Raw genomic sequence first — 16,951 nt, forward strand, 5'->3', positions numbered from 1 at the left:
AATTCCAAAGGCAAAAAGAAATAAAAGCCCTAATGTCTTTCTCTAACATCTCATATTATGAAGCAAACATGCAAATACCGAAAAATGAAAACAGGGAATACTCTTTGAACAAAGAGAATTTTCCTGTCTTGCATACAGAATCCAAGCCTAATAATATAATAGATATCACAGAAAGAAGAATAGAAGCCATAAAGAATGACACAAGTATACCAAAATATAACCAAATCGTCAAATCTCAACCCACCAAAAGAAGGAAACCAAACATGACCGGATATGACAAAAAACAACATAGTGCTCAATTAATTAATCCGGAGGGAAGATTGAACTGGGCAACAAATTCTCAATCAATGCCATCAACATCAAAAGGATACAGTGCAAATAAGGAAACTGAACATGGAATCTCCCATGCAATGTCATTACTACCACCACAACATAAAGAGATGGTACTATCTTTTGTAAACAACTTGCTAAGAAACTTATACCCTAACTCATCTAATGTATCACAATATAAAACAATTAAAAGCAGCTCAACAAATAACATAACCTATGAGTTAATGGAAGATGGGACAGTATCTGATGCTTCAGAATACTAAGCCCAAAATAAAAATAAAAAATAAAGCTTTCACTCCTTTGACTATAATACAATGGAATATGAGATCATATAATGCTAATGTGGATAACTTAAAAATAATTATCAAAGAATACAATCCTGACATATTATTGCTAAATGAAACATGGTTAAATAATAACCATATAATCAGATGCAAGGGCTATCAAGTAATTAGAGATGATAGAGATGATTCATATGGTGGTATAGCCATCCTTATTAGGAATGAAGTAGAATTTTATGAAATATCTGTATGTAATAAATTTAATAACAACTCTCAACTGCAAGCAATCTTCCTACCTAAATTCCAAATTAACCTACTTAATGCCTATTTCCCTAATGCAAATACCATATCTAAACAAAAATGGATAAAACTGATCCAGGAAATCAACAAACCAGTAATAATAATGGGAGACCTGAACGCCAAGCATGAGGCTTGGGGTAGCCCTTGTAATAATTCCAATGGGAGAAACATCTTCCAAACATTAGATGAGCTGGAACTAGTTTTTTTAAATGATGGTTCATATACCAGAATAGCACCACCTCCAAAAAGATCATCAGCTGTGGATCTAACAATAACATCTAAGAATATTGCTACCAGATCATCATGGCAAATAATTCCTGACCTAGGATTTAGTGATCACCTACCCACAATGTGCAAAATTGGTGTCCAAAACATTACCATCCACATGCCACCAAGGAATAACAGAAACTTCAAAAAAGCTAATTGGAACCAATATACCTCAGTATTAGAGTCATCATTTACATCATTTCCAGGGGAGAACTACCGATCATTTGCAGATCTAATAAATGAAGCTGCACAGTTGTCCATCCCATTGTACAAATCAAATGTTAATAAACAGTATCATATCCCATGGTGGGACGAATCTTGCGCTGAAGTCATTAAAGACAGAATTAAGGCAACAAAGCAATTCCAATCAACACCCAACTTACAAAATTATTTAATAGTAAAAAACAAATGTGCTATAGCTAGAAGATTTCTTAAAGAAAAAAGAAAGAATAATTTTAGGAAATTTGCAGAAGGTCTTAATAGAAACTCGCCAATCAAGACAATATGGGATAAAGTTAGGAAAATAGCTGGATATGGTAATAGCCCAATTAACTCCCTTCCTGATCCTAATATGGCACAAGAGATACTGAATTCCTTGGCTCCTCCCAGTATACATTTACATCAACAAAGTATACAAACTAGCAATACAAGTTCCCCTTTTACCTTTAATGAATACAAATTCATAATCAATTCTAAAAAGGAATCTGCTACGGGACTTGACTTAATTTCATACTCTATGATTAGAAATCTACCTCATTCAGGATCATTACTATTATTACAAATTTTTAACAAATGCTTAAGTACAGGGACCATTCCGATTGAATGGAAACAGTCATTAATAATTCCAATCCTAAAACCTATGAAAGATAAACTCATTGCAACTAACTATAGGCCTATTGCCCTCACCTCTTGTGTAGGTAAAGTTTTAGAATCAATGATCAAAAATAGGTTGGAATGGCGTATAGAAAATAAGGGAATCCTCAGACCATTGCAGCTAGGTTTTAGAAGGGGTAAAGGATGTTTAGAATGTCTATCCTTTTTGACATCTGAAATCCAAAAATCATTTAGTAATAATGAATGTACAATAGGAATATTCTTGGATATCCATTCAGCATATGATAATGTTAATATTGACAAACTGTACTCTACATTAATACATTTGGATATACCACATGATTTAGCTAACCTCATATATGACTTTTTAAAATGCAGAGAACTGTTTGTCAAAGATAACTCTGGGTTAGTACATGGCCCAAATACCACTAGCACTGGACTCACACAAGGATCACCATTAAGTCCAATGCTATTTAACATATATACCTACTCAATACACGAAGTGTTCCCCAAAAATGCTAAAGTCATACAGTATGCTGACGATTTTGTAATTCTAATCAAGGGAGTGAATGTTAAAAATATGATATCAAAATTAAACAAATATTTAGTCAATCTTGAAGCCTGGCTGGACAATCATAATTTGAACATCTCTGTGGGCAAATCTAAAGCTATCTTGTTTACAAGGGGTAATACCAAAATAATGCCTGGAAATATCAGTTATAAGAGTCAGCATATAGAGTGGGTAGATAAAATTAAATACCTAGAAATGGTTTTACAGAAGAACCTTAAATGGAAAGCACACATTAACCAGCTGGAAGTCAAAATAGGTAAAGCACTGAATGTAATGCGTGCCTTGTGTGGAACATGGTGGGGCAGTGACCCAAAAATATTAAAACTGATCCATGAAGCACTTATCCTAAGTCATTTAAACTATGGGGGTCAATTCCTATCTACGTGCCCTAAATATATATTGAAGAAACTAGATCAGATGCACTACCAAAGTATTCGGATTATCACAGGATGCATGAAGTCAACTCCAATCCAAGCCTTGTTATCAGAGTCTGGAGAACTGCCATTAAAATACAGAAGAGAATGGCTCACCATAAAATTTTTGCTAAAAAACCTAAGCATTAAAAACAACCCTGTCATTCAATCAATCATTGAATTAGAAGCACTTTGTAATATGGACAATAAATACTGGAGAAATAAGGAAAAACCCATATTGATAGCAACTATCAGAAAAATCCAACCTTATTTGCAGAACCTATATTCCAGTAAACTTCTTCCTTGCCATGAATATGACTTGGAACTACAACTTCAACCATTAGGAATTCTGAATGAAAATATTACAAAAAATGAATTCAATCTTATGAATTTTGTGAACTTAGTTAAAAAATTCCATTCATACAAAAAATTCTTTACAGATGGCTCAACGGACACAATGGGAAATGCGGGATTTGGTGTTTTTTCCCCAGATATAAACTATTTATTTTCATCTAAACTACCCAATCATACCCAAATATGTACAGCAGAGGTTACTGCGATCAATCATGCAGTCCAAATTATACGGGAACAAAATATCACAGAAGCCATTATCTTTTCTGACTCCAAAAGTGCACTACAAAAAATTAAAAAAACAGGGTTTTCTAAAGATACAGAACATATATCGTATTTAACGAAAAGAGGAATTATCCTAGCAAGGAACAATAATATCAAAATCTTACTAGCATGGATCCCAGGACACACTGGTATCACTGGAAACTACAAGGCCGACCAACTTGCCAATATAGGTCGTTCCCTGAATATTCCCATGAATATCAAGCTAGAGTTTTCAAATTTTACACCCTACTTGAAAAGAGAGATTTGGTCTAATTGGGCAGCTGAATGGTACGAAGGATATGGCACAAGCAATTCATTCTATGCCAAAATTAATAAACGAATCCACACACTACCATGGTTCAATAAATTCGCATATATCAGTAGGAGACATTTAACTACAATCATCCGTATGAGAACGGGCCATTGCTCATCCCCTCTTCATCTATTCAGAATTGGAGTCAAAGATGATCCTTATTGCGAATGTGGCCAAGTGGGAGGCTTAAACCATATTTTATTAGAATGTCACTTAAATCAAAACCCACACTTTGACTTGTATGCCGAATTAGCTAAAACTAAACTTCCCACCCCCATAAATATTTGTACAATTCTCACAAATATTAATGAAAATACAATCAACACCTTATGCAACTTTATTTCTACCTTTAATATTAAATTATAAAGTAGCATTTCTGGTGTGTGCAAAGCTTGGACGCTACCCCCGAGCGAGAAAAGTTTATACCTTTGTTGTGTTATATTACTAATATTTTAGCCTGTGAAGAAAAAAAAAACCAGCACAAGTATACATGTAGAATAACCTTAAACAAACAAAGGAAGAATATAAGTGTAGGTAGACACTGATTGCTGAAGCAAGACAAAAAGTGTCTACCCTCGAAGTAAACTGGGTAAATTGTCTAGAACATAGCCCAAAAAAAGAAGAAGAAGAAGAAGAAGAATCAAACAGGTTATATGAGCAAAATTTATTATTTTGTTGATATCAACAACTATTTCATTATAATCCAATGTTATAATAAAAATTACTAAATATTACACACTAATATGATATAATTAAAAGGTTAGTAGTAATATATAAGTTTGTTTTATAAAAATATGTCTCAAATTAGGGTGGCTAATAAATGTGCTGGCACCCTCTTCGGTATAACCAGAGTTTGAAAGCCTCGATTCCTCTTAAAGTGCATTTTTTTAATGCCTGCCTACCTACAACCTAAATATTTTCATTGTCGCTCCATCTTAATAATCATTATACACGTTTAAACACAGTATTTTAAAATAAATTATTATCTCTCTCTCTCCAATGGCGCCACACCACAAATCGCTCCTTCAAACTATACCTTCATCCTTTCCAGCCTTTTCCGTGGCCTTCCTTTGGTCTTGCGTCCTGCATTTTACTATCTATTTCTTTTTGGCAATCTTTCAATCTCCATTCACACTACATGCTCAACCCATCGAAGTCTCCGAAGTTTAATGAATTCTGAGATCGGTGCCTTAGTGACAGTTAGTAAAGTTCATGGTTGTACCTGGATCTCCATACTCCGTTTTCGTTAATAGGTCCAAATATCTTTCTCATGACTTTTCTTTCAAAGACTTTCAGCTTTCGTTTTTTGTCTTTGGTCATTACCCATATCTCCAATCCATAACATACTATTAGCCTGATAATAGTTTTCTTGTCCCTGATTTTCAATTTTCAGTATGTTTGACTTCCAAGATAAATTATATATTACAATATAACTCTTCAAAACTTTTATTTCATAGATTTCTACATTAAACTCTATACTGACACAAACCAGTTCAACTGTCTGGCTATGTCAATTAATAACTCAACATCATACATGCATCTAGCATTTACTTTCCAAATGGTAATTTACAACATAAAGGTCCTTCTCAATATATTTTTATCCTTGTCCCACCCCACTAGGTACATGTATTTATGTTAGCCTACTTTAGATTCAATAATTAAAAAAAAACTCATAACTATGTTGAAGGAAACATACTTCTAAACAAATTCAGTGATGCATAAAATTCAATAAAATTTTTTTATCAGTTTATGATAGACGAATTGGCGTCTCGGGCCCATTGGACCGACCTTATCCGGATAAGGGTTAAATACGTTAACATCACAAAATATTTTTTACAATAATGTAAAACAAAACAAATTTTGTAACTTTCTAAGGGTTTTCATCCAGATGTTTAGTGATTTGACTTATATATACCTGGTAAGTATATAATCACATTGCTTTGTCAACCTTAGTCATAAATAAACATTTATGTTTGCTTTTTCTAAAGCGGTAATACTTATTCCAGGTAATTATACACTGATGATATGCTTTTTTAGTCCGAAAACGCTCTGTGATGTAGCCTGAAAGGCTATTTTTAATTATGTACCCTTTATAAAGGATTTTTTAATAAAACTTTTTTAATTTATAGTATATAGCCAATTACAGAAATTTCATTTTCCTTGAGAATTAGCAATAATATGCGTATTAAATGTAATAAAATAATCACAAAGTATGGTGATCTTAATTTAAAACCAGACAAAAACGTAACACTTATCAATAAAACCATTATTTTATAGAATGACGAGAACAGAAAAATTAAAGAAATTTGTCTGTCTACTGAAGGGCAAAAGGCCATTGGGGAAAAGAAGCATTATTATTCACAAAGCAAGCCAATTTTAAAGTTAATTACAATATCAAAAGCTGACTACCTATTATAATTAGAAAGATACTTCTATTGACGAATGAGAATATTGCATTTAGAGTATATTTCAATAATATTTTAAAGTGGTATGTTTTTAATCGTTACCTTTATCGTCAAGGTAATCGCTTGTGTATTTATAAAATGCCATTTTGTTTCTGAAATCGGTAGTAGATTGTCGGTAATCCAAATTCTGTCGACAAAATTTAAAAGTAAAGATGTCTAAGAACATACTCACGCGTAAGCTTGCAAGAACGGTGTTTACTCTTCTGAAAAAATCCGGTGGCCTAACTTTAAAACGATTACACGAATGCATACAAACTGCTCACCCGAAAGATGGTTCTGACGTTGACAAAATTACTACAGTTCTTCAAAAAGCTGCAGCCATAGGAGCTATACAAAAGAAAAATAATAGGTAAGTAAATATATGTTTCAATTAAAATTAGAATATCATTGAAGTGATTTATTATATAGTATGTAAACCATTTGACTTATGTCTGACGTTTCACTTTTACCCTCAGAATATTACATAAATGGTTTATTATAGAATATTTAAATGATTTTACTTACAGCTGACCTTTAATTTTTACTTTTAGCATACAGTAAATACAAATACATCACCAATTTGTTTTAACTATTCTTCTAAAGATCTTAGTTTTTAGATTATTACAAATCGATATTACCTATTATATATTTTTTTTATTGTAACTAATAAATTAACAATCAGAATAAAGATTAACCTATAAGTTAATGTGATGAGTTAGGGTCCTGTCGGTGCATTAAAAATTGCTCTTAAGATTTTTGATTGACATCTCTCCATTAGAGCAATATTAAATAGAGCCCCACAGCTCTATGTCCATATTAGTTTTATAACTGTTCTATAAATTAAAATTTTATTATTTATTGACAGCTTTTTTTTTTTTCATTTGTTGAGTTTTTTTCCAATTAACCAATTGATTTCTTTTTGCCTTAATTATATTTCTTTTCTTTGTTCCTTCTAACACAGGGTTTGGTCCAGGTGTAGTCCAAAGGTATTGGGTTGTTTTTGTCCTGTGTCTTTCCTCAAGTCTTGTAGTTTTTGTGTTACTATTTTGATGTATGAGTTGTAAGTGCTACTGTGTTATCTGCAAATATCCCAATTGTTACGTTATTTGAAGTTGGTATATCAGACGTATGTAATAAATATAATAGAGGTCCCAGGACGCTGCCTTGCGGAGTTCCCGCCTTAATGGGATACATTTTTAATATTTATCCATTTCCTTTTATTCTGAACCGTCGGTTTGCCAAGTATGATAAAAGTATTCGAAAGAATGGTGGTAATATTTGTCTAATTTTATAAAGAAGTCCTTTATGGCAAACCTTATTTTGTAAAGGTATCTTTTATGTAAGCTTGAGTTACATCTAGTAATACCATTGGGCAATATTCCTTTTCTTCCAATGCGGTGTTGATTTTAAGGGTTGTTCGGTAGCATTGCTGGATAGTTGAATGTTCTCGTTAAAGTCCAAACTAATAATTTAGTATCCAGTCTACGCCTATAAAATCTGGATCTATTCTTTTTATTAAAAGTTTTTTTAATAATTTGGACATTCTTGATAATAGACTGATAGGTCGAAAGGATGAGTTTTTACCGAATCCTTTTCTGGTTTTGTAAATGAAAGTATTTCTGCAATTGTTAAATTGTTAGGTCAATAATAAGGTATACCTTAATATTGCGTTAAATATATATGTAAGGATTACTGTACCCTTTTTAGTCAATTCTTTAAGCGTTTTTGCTGTTGTTGTTATCAGTTCTATCCATTGCCAACTGGTGCCAGTTATATATTTAGGGATTCTACAGTATTCACTACCTTCCCTCGCTCAACCGTTTCCATCTCTCTCTGTTGTTCCATTCTCCATCGTTTAGTCCTCTCTTACTCATGGCGTCGTCTACTTCGTTCCTCCAGGATTTTCGGGGTCGTCCTCTTTTCCTCCTTCCTATGGGGCTCCATTCGGTTATTCTTTTTATCCATCTGCTGTCGCTAGCTCTTCTTACATGTCCATACCACTTTAGTCTTTTTTGTTCTATATATGTTAGTATGTCTGTTTCTATTGATGTTCTTTGCTTTATTTCGTCATTACTTCTCCTATCCATTCTTGTTACTCTGCAGCATCTTCGCAGGCATTCCATCTCTGTTGCTATTATCTTACTGCTGTTTTTCTTGTTTATGATCCAATTTTCGGCCCCATATGTCATAATACTTCGCACTAATGTTTTATAAATCTGCGTTTTTGTCTTCATATTTAGGTGTCTATCACACCATACTAAGTTAAGTTGTCGGATTGCTGTTCTTGTTTGTCCTAATCTTTGTGTAATTTCTTCCTCTGTTGTTGCCTTTTTCGTGATTATGAACCCCAGGTATTTGAATTGATCCTTTCCTTTGATTGTTACGTTGTCATCAATCTGTAGATCTTCTATGGTGCCAGTTAGCTGTGCCCATTTGGCTACCGTCATCATGTACATCATCTTTCCATCTGATTTTTGGCCTACCCCTACTTCTACTTCCCACAGGTTGTGACATAAGAATTCTTCTAGAAGGGTTGTTCTGCTGTGATCTTGCCAGATGTCGTGCCCATCTTAGTCTTCCTATTTTTATAAAGAGTCTCTTTACCAACAAATATATGTTTATATCTATGATATATCTTGTACCATACCATAATATATACCATAATATATACTTCTCAGGATCCTTTGTTCAAATATAAGCAGAAGATTTTCATCTGCCTTGGAAAGGGTCCATGTCTCCGACCCATATGTTAACACCGGTTATATAAGGGTTTTGTATATAGTTATTTTTGTTTTTTGGCTTAAGTTTCTGCTTCTCATATGTCTACTCAGTACAAAATAGCATTTGTTTACTAGGATTATTCTTCGCTTAATTTCTTTCGTCATGACGTTCTCCTTGGTGATCAGGTAGCCTAAGTATGTGAATTTGTCCACCACTTTAAAGGTAGAGTTATCAAGCGTGAATTTTTGGCATGTTTTTGGCTCTATTGTGTGGTGTTGATGCCATTATCTTAGTTTTTTCATCATTTACTTGCAGGCCCATATTTTTTGAGGCGTTTGACAAGGTGGTATACATTTCTTCTAGCTTGCGTATTGTGTGGGCAACTAGGTCAATAAAGTCATCAGCTGCGATAAATTGTAGGCCTAGCGTATTAAAGAAGAATTCGAAATCTGTTTTTTTAATATTGTACTTTGGAGAGCAATATACTGCTGCAATTGTTATTTCGTAAAGTAAAGCACATACTTTGTCTGAGTGGTTAGTATGGTACGTTAGATAATGCGATATTTAAAAATATGATTTGTCTGTAAAATGTGTCTCACTTAATAATATATGTATTAGATTTTATTGTAGAAATATTAATTATTAACTTGTACTTCAGCAGGCCATTGGAATTCCATTCAGCTACTCGTAGAAAGAATTTTATTTGTATACGAGTTTGGTTAGAATATTATTATCATACTATTTTTGTTGCAAGATTTAATTAAAAATAGGTTTGAGTTCTTTTAAAATCTTTATAAGAATAGAATTTTAATTTTAGTTATCTGAAGGAGTAGCATGACGTTCTATAGTAAATACTACATTAGCATAGCTTAAATTTGGTATTACGGTATTAGCAATTAAGTATCTGTTACGTACTTGCGACATATTTTGGTAATGATTATACATACTTTGTGCGTTATTTTTATTTCTATTTAAATTACGATAATATTTGTGTCCTTTATAATTAGCTGGGCGATACACTCTACATAAAGTATATGTGGCTGGTGTGTTCTTGTTGTTTTTACAGCTTTCTGTACTATGTTATGAGTCTGTGTTATAAAAATGGAACGATCCATGTTAGGAATAAGTCTGCGAGACAAAATAAAAAAACTAAGAGATCAGGAGAAGAACCAAGGTGACTGACGTCATCAAAAGGATAGTCAGACGAAAATGGGGATATGCAGGACACATAGCTAAAATGATGAATTGACGATGGACAAAGGAGGTTATTGGAATGGAGACCAAGGAAAGACAAGAGAAGCGTCAGTCGACCACCTACACGATGGGCTGATTATTAAAAAAAAATAGAAACTGGATGATAGTGGCTCAAGACAGACAGGGTTGGAAACACGAAAAACGGGCATATGTTCAGCAGTGGACCTTTGAGTCTTGAGGATGGTGTGGAGTACTGTACTGTCCTCCACATTTAACGTATGCATATGATTTATCACAATATGTTTTTAAATAGCCATATAATTAAAATTTAATACATTGGATGATATTACAGTTTTCTTTTATGAGTGGTTTAACTTACATTGCAGTGTTATAATTTCTTGATTCTATATATATCTTAGTTATTGTCTGATGCTTCAGGGTCAACAAATAACATACTAACGAGCTCTTTGTAATTCTACGTTTGGGATTAGTGATGTTTATTACCTTGTGACCCAGCTTTGTTAGTTCTTCTTTGATATATTCTATTGTATTTGAATAATGAAGATACTTAATTACGACAGAGTCTTTCTTCTGACAGAGTCAGGTTATTTCTTTCTTCGGTTAATGTGTGTAATAAATAATTATTTCTTTCTTATATACCTTGATAATTTTCTGTATATTTCTGGGTCGCTTTATTTTATTTTGACTGTATTATTTGCCATGGTCCTGGTTTAGCTCCAGCTAGTTATGTAAATTTTATTATGTAAGTTATATCCTTATACCGTAAACAAATATTAGTGCTGGTTTAGATTCTCTTGGTGCTGTTTTTGGGTATCCTTTGGGGTATTATATTTATTCGATTATCTAATAGTATTATCTTCTTTGTTTATTTTTAAATTTGATCGGATTTTCCTGCGTTTGGTATTTTTTAACTACTTGCCATTACTTTTTTGTTGAAACATTTGCGGTTTCTCGTCATCGCTTGTTGATGATATTCTGTATTATTCCTAGCTACTTCTGTTATTTATATTTGTGTTGTGTGGTCCATTTTGTTAATTTATATATTATTTTATGATTTGGAGGAAATATTATATTGGTGGAAGATATGGTGGGTTGTTTTATTTGCATATTGTACATACCTTGGGTTTGTGAGGAGATTTGTGAATAACTCCGTATATTGTTGATTTATTGTTGACTTTGTGTGTTATTTAGAAACTGCATTAATAATTTACCATTGAATGAATTTAATGTGGTTGGCTGTTTACATTTTGTATTTGTTGGCTAACTATGTAGTTGTCAAATCCTGATCCGTTCCCAGTTGAAAATAATATAAATAATTTAGTGAATTGTTTTAAAATTACAAAAAATTGATGAATTTATTATTTTTAAGTTTATTTTTAATTTTTTTGTTGATTGTTTTATATTTATATTTGAAATATATTTAACCTTCCAAATATAGAGTTGCTGTTCTTACAGCTGATTATAGTCACTCTCTAAGAACAAGAACAAATGTAAGAACTGTTTTTAAGCACTTATCGTTTAGTTTTCTAAATCCTTTCTATTCAATTCGCTATTTTCATAAACAATGCTTTACTTCCACTTAGCGGTCTTTCATGTTTCACTGCCATGATTGTGTCCTCATTAAAAATATTGTAGATATTGTTTTAAGCGACATTTAGATTATTTTCTTGTAACAATTTCATACAATGCTATTTACTAAACAGTTTAAACAAATTAGTTTATATGGAACCCTTGTCTTTATTTGGCTTTTGCAGTTTTTGATTAAAAGTAGAATTTTACATTTTTCCTAAATTTTTCCAACTATTTGTTCTAATACCAAAGTGGTTAAGAAATTACATTCTCTATATGTATTTTCCCCCTTTTCCTCATTATGTTATTTGTTTTCTTTATCATGAAGACATACTAAATCAAGCATTTATTTTTTAGATACACTTTGGGAAGTTTAATAAGAAATCGTGGAAAAACATCGACTATTGCCTGTAGAGGAAGAAGAAGAGGACGAGGAAGAAGGAGAGGGCGAGGTAGAGGTCGCAGAGGTAGAGGAAGACGCAGCCGAAGCAGACGAAGAAGCCGCTCTAGGAAAAGAAGCCCATCTAGAAGAAGGGGATAGTCAAATTTGTATTGTAAAATGGTGATTTGATAGTAAAGTGAGAGTTTCGGTATATGTTTTTATTTTAGTTTTTTTTTGTCGGGCTCGAAAATACTTCAAAGATAAAGGCTGCGACCAAAGAATGATCACAACAAAGCAAAGAGGAGAGATTTTTTTCTGATTGATGTAGAGAGGATGCTACTTAGACCTCTTTTAAATCTATAATTGAAAATATAAAGAGAAGAACTACACGAAAATGAATAAAGTAAATTAAAGATAGAAAGACGAAAGTATAATAAAAAAGGCTAATGATAAATGTTAAAACCAAGTATGAGCAAAAATTTAAATATATAAACTACTTTATGTATTATTATGTTTCAATACATGGAATGTGGTAACATAGAACAAGACAAGGCTTATTTATTATTATTAATTAGCCTATATTCGTCACTGCTAAACGTAGAACTCCCGTAAATTTTTTTGCCTATTTCTATCTTCAGATTCTTGCATTCAATTTGTGGTGATGCGCCTTATATCATCTGTCCACCTAGTTGGTAGGCGTCTTCTGCTTCAATATGCATCTTATCTCTTGGTCGTCGTTCCGAAATCTTCTGATCCATCTATCATCCGTAAATCTGGCTATATGTCTGGACTATTTAGCCATGGCTATTTTTTTAAATGTAACCGTGACTTCTGTTCTTTTCCTTATTTTTAGTTTTGGTACTTCATCTCGATGGTAATACCTAACATTAATTTTTTCATAGCTTGTTGTATAACTCTTAATTTATTTATTGTTCTGAGTTAGTGTGTCTGCACCATATGTAAAAACCAGTAACACGATAGTTAAAAATTTATTTTTTGTGCACTATTCATAACAGTTTATATGTATAGAAGAGGAAACTAATTGGTCTGTAGTTCGTTACGGTCTGAAATGTCACATTTTTTATGCATTATGTTTAATATTGTAATATACCATTCGCGCCTCTGGTAAAACAAATATTGGACATCTTTTTCAACACATATAATTTTTCTCCTTCTTTGATTTCTTCTATGACTAACCCACCTTCTTCAGGTTATTTATTGTTTTTCATCTCCGAGAGAGTTCTTTTTTATTTCATCTGTGATATCTGGGATGTCTTCTGTGTCTACATTTTGGACTAGGTATTTGACTGTGATTAGGATCTGAAGTTCTTTTCGTTTATACAATTCTAAGTCAAAATTTTTTAAAACATCTTACTCTTTTTAGCACAAAACCTTTAAACTGTTATTTGGTCAATGGCTTGAGCTATGTCTAAGTGTTTCAATTTTTGGGAAGGTTTTCGAATTGGTTTTAAGATGTTTAAGATCTGTGTTTAGCTGTCAAATTATCTGTGTAATTATCTTTCAATTTACTTTTATTTATGAAATCCTTAGTAGCTTGGGTGAGTTTATCCTCCTTGAATAATTTTAATCTAACTAAGTGTTTGAATAAGTACATACTATTTATATATTAGTCCAGTTACTGTGGCATTTTCCCTTTAAATTTTTTATAACTGCACCGATTTATCTGAAATTTTTACAGTGGGTAGTAAATAACTCAAAAAACAGTTATATGGTGCCGATGGGTGCTTCTACTTCTGGGGTGGTTGGCTGGTTGTCTGGGGTTATAAGAGGTGATTTCACCCCTTTAGAACAAAAAGCTCACCTAGCGCATATATAACTTTTGAAGAGCTAGGTAAGATAAGCCTAATTCCAAATTTTTAGCAAAATCGATTCAGTTATAAACAATTTAGAGGTATTGACCTCTTTTCCTCACAGTGACTGGACTATATATAATATTGGACAAACATTTCAGCAATTTTAATCAAATCACCGAAATTGTATTACCGAAAAACCGTTTATTTCCAGTTAATAAATTTTAAAATTGATAGATACAACAAATATCAACATTTATTATTTATAATTAACTAATTATCTGTATTCTATTTTGGATATATTATTTTGTTAATCGGTTTATTAAAATATGGGAACAAAATTTTACACAGATAAAAAATTTTGAAACAGAACAGTAAATAATAAAATAAAAAAAAAAGTTTTTTAAATCCACAAGGAAACTAAGTTCCCGTAGCTGGCCATGTATCACAAAAAATTTTATTTAAAATCCTTTATAAAAGGTATATAATTAAAACATCCAATAGCGCTATATCACAAAACGTTTTCGGAATCGATATCCCATCATTAGTGTGATCTAAAAGTATATAACCACTTTAATTAAAGAGAACGTGAAATTTAAATTTTGACCAAAGTTAATACAAAATGTGGTTAATACTGACTAGGTGTACATATTTTGAGACACTAAATATTTCAGTAAAAACGCGTTAAATGTTATTAGTTTAAATTTAGGTTACATTATTCGATCTTATATGTTAAGATGTTAAAGTTACCAGTGGAATTGATAACATGGCAAAGTAAGACTCTACATGAGGTTGCTTGTCCTGAGACAAAGTGTCTACGAGGACTTGTTGATAGCAACTGATTGAAATGACAATATTGACATGTATTGGACGGAAGTTTTTAAGGTAGTATAGGTCATTTGGTAAAGTGAATTAATTTTGGCTGGCGCAGTTTTCAATTAGGATAAAAAAGAAGCTATATTTATATTTGGTTTGTTTTATGCGTGAAATAAAATTGTTTAAGGTATTCTATTAATATATTTTAATTGCATCGCACATTTTCGCATTTTTAGCTTTCCTAGCTTAGCTTCTTCCGTGAAGGAGTATACTGATATTAAAATTTATTTTGGATTAAACACAGTTACTGATTTTATAACATTTAATGAAATAGACATAACAAACAATACAATAAAATTAATCAGTTCTTTAGTTTTTTATTCAATAAATATCTCAATAATCTTAATTACAGAGGCCAAATTGTAAAGCAGATTCAAGCAAAATTTGGTCTCAGGGTTCTTATTTTGCAGCTATGAAAAAAAAACTATTAAAAACTAAAAAAAACCTATCCGTCATTGGTATTGTCAAATTATTAAAATATCCTTAGACTTTAGCGTTGTATATATATATATATATATATTATATATATACAGGGTGAGTCATGAGGAACTTTACATACTTCTACCATATGTAGTGTCCCTCAGGGAGCATATCATGTGGCCACTAAAAAATGTCAACTCCTCTTCTATTAATTAACAGGGTGATTAGTGTACTTGACCATTTATTTCATTTTACTGTAGTGTTTATACGGCTCATTTGATTTTTTTAATTTTTGCATAATACAGTTCACTACTATAAAGCATTCGACTGGTATTAGCTAACTAAAAAATTCCAGGACTGGCTTTGGAAAAATTAATTTAGGGATTCGTATTAAATATTACACCCCGTATAATTTTTTTTTAAAATGCAATAAGTGATTTTCAAACTACATAAATAGCCAATGAAAACGACATATGCGACAATGTTGTCGCACTTTTAATAATTTTTAGTGAACGATCAAATCTTACCAAAAATAGAACAACCATAATAAAGTATCAAATTATAAGGCATTAATTTAAACAAATGTTATAAATTTCAAATATTTTAATTAAAATGAGTTTCTACAACATAATCTAATACGTAGAAAATTAACATCTTTACTGTCACTTTGTATTATCTCTACGATAGAATCAATTGTTTTTCAATTTTTACTCATAGATCGTATTGGGGCATTATTTTCGATAAATTATAAATTAAATTGATTAAAAAGTCAAACCTCTTGTATGTGTTAGTTTTTGTTGATTGTAAATGATTAAAATTGTATGTCAAATAATAATACAATTGCATCAACTGTACTAAATAAAAATAAATCTAAAAAGTATAAAATGAAGGTTGGCGTTGACCGTTTGACGTTTCTTGATATTTTATACCCATTGTCATTATTGTCATTATCAATTGTTATTTATGTGTACAAGAATACATATTTCTTCTGTCATATCTACGTTAGGTACATTGTGTTAGTTTTGTAGAGCTTTTGTTACTTTCGTTCAAAATGCCACATCAGTTTCGACCACAGAATATGCAGACATAATATTTGTTTATGGATTCTGTAATGGGAATGGTAGGGCTGCTAGTAGAGAATATCGCAGGAGATTTCCTAATCGTCGAACTCCCAGTCATCCAACATTTGGGTCAGTTTTTAATTATTTGCGAGAAAATGGCACTTTTCCTAGTGGAACAACAGAGCGACTTGTAGATGAAGCGCAGGAAGATGACATTATGGACGCCGTTACTATGAACCCTACAATAAGCACTAAACAAGTAAGTCGAGAACTCAATGTTACCCAATCAAAAGTAAGTAGAGTCTTACAAAAAAATAGTCTATACCCATATCACATTCAAATGGTTCAGCGACTACATGCTGGAGATGAGATCGATAGGTTGGGATTTTGTAGATGGATTAACAATAATCGACCAACGCTATACAGGACACTATTTACAGATGAAGCCCAATTTACCAGAGACGGGATAAATAATTCACAAAAATTCACATGTGTGGGCAGAAGAAAATCCCCATGCTATTCGAGAAC

The 16,951-nt window shown here is 31.9% G+C and overlaps 1 protein-coding gene and 1 long non-coding RNA gene across 3 annotated transcripts in view; one reads left to right on the top strand and one right to left on the bottom strand.

The window, feature by feature from the left end:
• LOC140434772 (PDF receptor-like) overlaps positions 1–16,951 on the bottom strand; it is a 1,054,707-nt gene that overhangs the window by 394,853 nt on the left and 642,903 nt on the right. The window lies entirely within an intron of this gene.
• On the top strand, positions 6,425–12,476 carry LOC140433401 (uncharacterized). Its single transcript, XR_011949954.1, has 2 exons — positions 6,425–6,738; positions 12,231–12,476. It is a non-coding gene; the product is annotated as an uncharacterized lncRNA (long non-coding RNA).

This window comes from Diabrotica undecimpunctata, chromosome 2, assembly GCF_040954645.1.
Source record: "Diabrotica undecimpunctata isolate CICGRU chromosome 2, icDiaUnde3, whole genome shotgun sequence".
NCBI lineage: Eukaryota > Metazoa > Arthropoda > Insecta > Coleoptera > Chrysomelidae > Diabrotica > Diabrotica undecimpunctata.